This window comes from Arachis stenosperma, chromosome 2 (assembly GCF_014773155.1).
Source record: "Arachis stenosperma cultivar V10309 chromosome 2, arast.V10309.gnm1.PFL2, whole genome shotgun sequence".
NCBI lineage: Eukaryota > Viridiplantae > Streptophyta > Magnoliopsida > Fabales > Fabaceae > Arachis > Arachis stenosperma.
Window position 1 is genome coordinate 10,400,512 of NC_080378.1, and position 7,444 is coordinate 10,407,955.

Genomic DNA, 7,444 nt, shown 5'->3' on the forward strand with positions numbered 1-7,444 from the left:
CCCGCTCCCCTACCTTTCCCTTCCACAAGAATTGTCTAAGCACAGAATCAATCTTTTGACAAACCAAAGTAGGAAAAAGAGTCACTTGCATCTGATAAATAGGAAGAGAAGAAGCAACATATTTAATTAAGCAAAGCCTGCCTGCTCTATTAAAGAGCCGACCTTTCCAACTAGCCAGCCTATTTTTGATCTTCTCTAAAGAGTCTGAAAAAATAGATCTAGCAGCTCGAGGATGATTAAGGTTCACCCCCAAGTATTTGCCTAGGTCACTAGTAAAAGGAATATGAGAAACACCAGACAACATTTTCTTCCTTCTATTAGAGATATTTCTAGAACAAATAGCTTTAGATTTTTCAATGTTAATATTCATATCTGAAGCTTTACAGAACAACTCAAAGGTGTGCACAACATTCTGAACTTGACTTTTCTTCGCTTTGCAAAAAAGGAGGAGGTCATCTACAAACATCAAGTGAGAAACTCTAGGTCCCCCTCTAGAAACAGCCACACCATCCCAAATACCCTCATCAACTTGTTTGGAAATGAAGCACGCCAATCTCTCCATGCACAAAACAAATAAATACGAAGAAATTGGATCTCCTTGCCTGAGCCCTCTGCCAGGTTAGAAGCTGTCCAATCTATTCCCATTCCAAAGGATGGAAAGATTTGAGGCCTGAACACAATTCATTACAAGCCGAATAATTAGAGAAGGAAAGCCAAAAGATTCAAGAGTGTGCTCAAGAAAATTCCAATCAACTCTATCATAAGCCTTTTCTAAATCAATCTTAAAAGCCATAGCTCCTTTTCTAGACTTTGTCCGCTTAAGAAAGTGAAGAACTTCTTGGGCGACAATAATATTATCAGGTGCTCCTCTACCATGAATAAACCCTCCCTGAGTTGGGCTAACAATCTCATCCAAAAATGGTCGTAATCTATTAACTAGCACTTTAGTCACTAGCTTATAAATTACATTACAAAGACTTATTGGCCGAAAATTCTTCAATCTAGTTGGAGGGTCGCACTTAGGGATAAGAACAATCAAAGTTTCCAACAAAGAATGACTTAACGTCTCCCCTAAGAATGCTTTCTGAACAGTACGCCATACCTCATGACCCACCACATCCCAATATTCCTTGAAGAAAAAAACTTGAAAATCATCCGACCCAGGAGCTTTGAACAAGCTCATATTATCCAAAGCTTCTTTAACCTCCAACATTGTTACTGGTTTAGACAAATTATCACAAGCATCCTGGCTAAGAGATGGCATAGGAATTTCTCCCATGCAATTAACCTCAACAAGCTTAGTAGAACAAAAAATATTTTTGAAGAAATGAACAACCTCCCTTTGCAAAACTTCCAGATCATCAGACCAAGACCCATCACTGACTAGCAACCCATGAACCTTGTTAGATTTTCTTCTAAGGATGGTTTGCATATGGAAAAAGCTAGTATTTTTATCACCATACCGAACCCATTGATCTCTTGACTTCTGGTACCAAAGCAATTCTTCCTGGGCCAAAACTATATTATACTCAGCTCTCAATTCTTCCTCTTTGTGCTTCAGAATCGGATCATCGTCAACTTCTATTTTCCGTTGAATACGATTCAAATAACCCTCCAATTCCCTCTTTTTAATAAAAATATTTCCGAAAACCGTAGAGTTGAATTCCAACGAAGCTTCTTGGACCCCCAACAACTTTCTATGGATGCCAAAGTCTGTACTATCCCAAGATTTCTGAATAATGGCCTTGAAATCAGGATGCGTTTCCCATGCCGCTTGGAATCTAAAAGGCCAGTTTCCTTTCTTGATAGGAACTCCTTGACATCAGATAAGTAGGGGACAATGATTAGAGTGGGAACGGCTGAGAACTTCAACAAAAGCTTCTGGAAAAAGAAGGCGCCATTCTGTAGTACAGCAAGCTCTATCCAATCTCTTTGCAATTTCTTTGTTTCCTTGAATTTTACGGAACCAAGTAAACCGTCTTTCAGAGATTGTCAGATCAAAAAGACCACAAGAATCTAGAGTACTTGCAAAGATACTACTGCGATTTGAATAGAAATTACCCCCCTTCACCTCATGAACACTCAAAATATCATTAAAATCCCCAACCACCACCCACGGGTCCTGAATGCACAAACCAATATCAAGTAGATGACTCCATAATTCTACTCTATTAGTGGCTTGAGGGCTGCCACAAACCGCACTGCAGATCTATATTCGCCCACCACCATCAATTTCCAAAGTTACACATTGATTCATAGCCCAAAGAATTTTACAAGAAAATTTTAAATTAGCAGAGAGGAACCAAGTTTCTCCCTTGTGTCCAACAGCATCTACAATCCCTACAGGATAATAGCCTAATCTCCCCCAAAATTCTTTCACAGTTTCAAACCCAATATGAGTTTCCACCAAAATAAAAAAAGTTGGTTAAAATTTTTGTACCAACTCCTTACAATGCACCCGAGACATCTTATTTGACGCCCCCTAACATTCCAACTAATAATATTTAAATGGTCACAATCCATAAAAAATAAATTAAATAATTGAAATATTTAATCATTCTACCTCACGTTGATGGACCCCTGTCTCCAAGTGTCTCCTTGTGAACTTGCACCGCAGAACCATCATTCTTCTGTTGAGGTTGGGTCTCCAAGTTTGTTGTTGCACTAACTTTATCAAGCTCTTTTTGTACTCGAGAATCCATTAACAATGCTTCAGTAGGTAAGTTTTGAAGCGAAATAGGACGCTGCCTTTTGTGCCCTGCTTTAAAAAAGGGAGTACTCTGATCCTTGAAAGTCACCTGAGTTGTTCCCAAAGAGCCAAGCGTGGATGGAGGATCTTTCTTTTCCTTAGGCCCCACCTTTGCATTTGATAAGGACTTCACCTTTGCATTTGATGAGGATCCAGCATGCATGTTATTAGACCCAAAAGAAAATTTCTTACTCACCAAATTGAAGCATATTTCTACATTGACTTTTTTTGGCACCACATTGTGGTCTTTACCTACTTTTTCCTTGCCTTTTTTACTAACTGTAACCCATTCACCCTCTTTTGCATGAGTATCCCTTTCTATACGTGAGTCTTGCAAATTATCATGCACAAGATCTGCTGCACCATGCTTCTCCATAATTGGAATTGATTTGGCATTAATTCCAAATTCAAAAGTTAAATTTTGATTTTTTACTGGGATTTGACTACCTTCTACCGTTTTCTCGTTGTTATCTACAGGAAAAAGTGACGGCAAATTTTTCTCCTTCACCGTGCTTTCCTTCCCAATGCCATTGTTGTTCTTTTTTGCACATTTTCTTGTTACATGCCCAAAGCAGCTACATTTTTCACAAATTAAATTCAAGTGCTCATATTCTATGTCATACATATGACCATCAACTTGAATTTTTTTTATAACTGGAAGTCCCAAGTTAATTTGCACACATGCTCTTGCATACTTTCCCCTCTCTGCAGACTTGGTGGCTAAGTCGATGCGGATCGGTTTGCCAACAGCTGACGCAATCATTTTCATGGCTCTCTCTTGATAATAGTTAATGTTTAAACCTGTGATTCTTATCCAAACCATGGTAGACCCAAAAGTGTTTTCACATGGTCTGAATGAAGAACTCCAAGAGAGAACTTTCTCTCTATCCTCCAAGAGATCAAATTTGACTAAGAAATAGCCAAAACCGACATCTAGTACCTCATATCCTCCTTTGGTTCTTCAGACGCCTTTAAGCCTGTGATTGCTGTATAGAAAAATTTTTTTTCAAGAACTTTGATCACGATGGCATCTTTGTAGGGCTCTGCCAATATCTCTTTTGCTTCCTCAGTGAATGTCACAGTTGGTATCTTCGAATCGCCTTGCTTACCAACTACTGTAGCCATCTTATCCCGATCAAGAGAATCAACAATCTCCAAAGCTCTCCTTGCTGACCGCTGACTTTGAATCTTGTTACCATCTCCTTTAATCCCCTCCTTTTCACCTGATGCATGCTCCCCTCCTCCGCTCTCCCCCTTATTGCTTCTGCCAACATGACCGGCTACCTCGCTATGTGCCATCCTCGAAGACTCTCCCCCGCTCTCCCTCTCCCTAGTCTCCATTTCACGTACTCTCATGTACTCTCTCGTACTAGAATTTTCACTACCAATAAGTGTTAGTTGAATGGTATGAGTGATGTGCAAAAAAAATCCAGATTATGAATTTTAAATCCAATCTAAATCAAATCATTTGAGAAAAAGTCAATTTTAAACAAAAAAATTCAAACCAAATTACATCAATTTTATAGTTTAATTTTTTAATTTAAATTATTTAACCGATTTAAATCCGGATCCAGATCCGAATTAAGATCCAAGATTGGAAAAACCCTAATCTGAAGTCACAGAACCTCTTCCCGCTTGGTCTTCTCATCTTCTGACTCTTCTCATCATCTAAACTCAGCTACCGGCGCTTATTGTCTCCGCCGCACCAGAGCAGACAGCTGGCACTGCAGTTTCGTATCTTCTGCCGCCACCACAAGCGCGTCGCATCTCTGGTCGTAGCTTTCGCCTCTTTGGATCGTCGTCGCACTGCCGCTCTGTTCCGCGGTCCTTTGTTCTGCCGTCCGCCTTTTCTCGTCATGACCAACTCTGTTCTTCTCTGTTCTCTGGGTACCCTCGCCTTTTCTCAAGGTTCTTCTCTGTTCTCTGTTTCGCCGTCTTCTGTTCTTTGCATTTCCTTTATGGGTTCTACCGTTCTAAGGGTGTAGAGAATTTGAGTTTGCATCTGTGATATTAGTTTATGAATCAAGAATCCTTATGAATGGTTCAATAATGCTTAATTGCTTAGCTTTGTGAAATTAGTCAGAAATGATAAACGGGTAACATATATAGTTCCTGAAATAAGTAACTGTGGAGATATTTATATTGCTATAATGCCATGTTACTGATTGTTCTAGAATCTAGATTGGTATTATTTTTTAAATGATCATCTAATTTATTTACTTTGCTTTAGTTATAGACTTATAGGTAGTATAGGAAAGTTATCACGTATAGCAAACGAAAAAAGAGGCATATGGTATGACTTGTACGAATAGGTAGCCAATAAAAAAATTGTCTATTAGTGAATGTTGAATAGACAAAAATAACCCTGGCAAAGCACTTGAAATGTCATAAATCTCCTGCTTAGAATGACAAATTGGCGGCGGCTAAAATCGAATGGCGAAACAGGGCTTCAGCTTGGAGACTTGTGTTGGGAAGTGGGGCTGAAATTGTTAGTTGTTTGTGGAAAAAAAGGAGTGAGTGTGTCGTCGCTTCTTCACTTGCGGTAAGTGGAGGCAAAGGTGAACAAATAAATTGCCTAGCCTCCATTGATCTTGTGTGCACGAATCAGTTGATTACCGTGTTAGGTGGTCAGATCTGGAAGTTTTGGAACATCTTATCTTCTCGGCTTTTGGTGATGTTAAAGACGAATGCGAAGCTATACAAGGTACGTCTGCGTTGATCTGTGTAATGGGGTTATAATTGTGTTTCTTTTGATGGATTTGGTCGAATGCATTTAATAAGTGGAAGATTTGCATATCACAATAATTGAGTTTTTATATGTTCAAACTGTAAGAACAAAACATGATAGTGTGGAAGGGTAGAATGGAGATGGTGGATAGGGGAATGAAGTAGTGGGTTCTGAAAGGGTTTATTTTGGAGTTGGGGATAGAAGGTTTGTTGATTCATAATGTGTACGCAATTAGATTTTGGGATTTAATTTAGGATGGGCGATGGGATTTAAATGTTGTTGACCTAATACGATAGGTGGGATTTGTTTTTGTTAGGAATTATGACAGTTTGGTAGAGAGTGTTTTTGTGGTTTGTGACGGTTGTGAGATGTTCATGGTAAGCTAGTTGTTTAGACAATGAGGTGTTCTGCTGCAGCTATGGCAGTGCGAGTTGAGGTTGTTGAATTGTTGCTTATTTTCTTTATGGTGTGGTTGGTCCTTTAGGCGCATGAAGATAGTTGTGTTAACAACAGATTTTAGGCGCCTAAAAAAAGTTGTAGAGCAATATAGGAAGATTAGCATGCAGTAGTTATGTAGGCAGAAATCTTAGAGGCAGTGAATGAAAGTAGTTTGAGATTGCATTTGTGAATGTATGGAACGTGGAACCTTTTACTGAAACACTTATATAGTTTAGCTTGTGGCCATATGTATTTCTCAATTTCGGATCTTTATGTGTTTCCTTCATGCAGAAATTGACCCAAAGATTTCCTATCGCTATGTGCAGTGACGTAGAAAGCATGAATTGCGTGATATTATAAGAGATTGTAGTGCTGTTATGTGAGCAACAAAGACTTTTTATTATAAACATGGCTTCAAGCAGCAGATATGGCAATTTAAATAGGAACAATGTAGATGATTCTTTTGAAAATACGTGCGGAATTAATGGCGGTGACAGTGACAAAAAGGTATGATTACTTTATTGGTTTACGCCTAAGTTATGTTGTGGGGTATGATTCTCACTAATCTTGGCATTAGATTAATTTAGAGAATCCATGCTATGTGGATTAAGCTGGCCTGTGACTTTGATTATGTGCAGGTAAGCATGGGAGAAGACTCTGTATGAGAAAGGGGGCAGTGGCCTCATCAAATTATAACTTTTAGTAACAAATTTTTTTTTATATAGATATAGCCCTGTAAATTACATTACATAGCTATTGTATTAAAAAAAGAAAATAGCCTCGTTGTTAAATAATGGATGCAATTCCTTAATAATTTAGTGTAAGCCGATAAAATAAAATGTCCAAATATGTATTGTGTTGTTTTGAGAAAATATTGTAGCTGAATTGATTTAGAAAGTAAAATATAAATCCTATTATATTCCTAATGCATTCTTGTACTGAAAGAAGCATTTTTACTGTTGCAACTCAAGCAGCAGTAACTTTTACTTTTACTTTTTTTTGTTGAATTAAATAAAATAAATTTAATTTTTTGTTAGTCCTGCTTGATGGTGTTTTTATATATTTTTTATGTATTTGATCACTTACGGAGTTTAATAGTATTTATTATGTGTGTATGTAATTATATGTTATTTTGTTTAGTTTTTTTTGTTATTTAAATATTAAATTATAATTTTGTATTATTGATGTTACAATGTTAGTATTATGGTTCTAAATTTTAAATATCTTATTTTAAATTAAAATATTACTTTTATATTTGATAAAGATCATAGAGTGTAATATAATTTGTACTTTTTGCTAAATATATCATCAATTATAAAAAATTATTTGGTCACTTGAATTATGGCCCCTAATTAATTAGTTTACGTTTGTCCATGCAGAAAAGATCATTGGACATTGGCATAGAGGAAGCGGACTTTGGAATAGAATATTTGGAACAGAAAACACTTTTCTTCTATACAAACAAAATATTTGTATTCATTTTTTAATTTACACGTATATTAAAAATAGACAATTACTTTGAATCAAAG

General features: G+C 37.1%; 1 long non-coding RNA gene across 3 annotated transcripts; it reads left to right on the top strand.

Moving 5' to 3' along the window:
- The first annotated feature begins 4,339 nt into the window (after nt 1–4,339).
- Nucleotides 4,340–6,939, top strand: LOC130960742 (uncharacterized). Of its 3 annotated transcripts, none has more exons than XR_009079234.1 (4): nt 4,340–4,657; nt 5,195–5,453; nt 6,242–6,422; nt 6,554–6,937. It is a non-coding gene; the product is annotated as an uncharacterized LOC130960742 (long non-coding RNA). The 3 variants fall into 3 exon arrangements; XR_009079233.1 differs by having other exon boundaries at nt 5,154–5,453; nt 6,554–6,936; XR_009079232.1 differs by having other exon boundaries at nt 4,340–5,453; nt 6,554–6,939.
- Nucleotides 6,940–7,444: the final 505 nt, after the last annotated feature.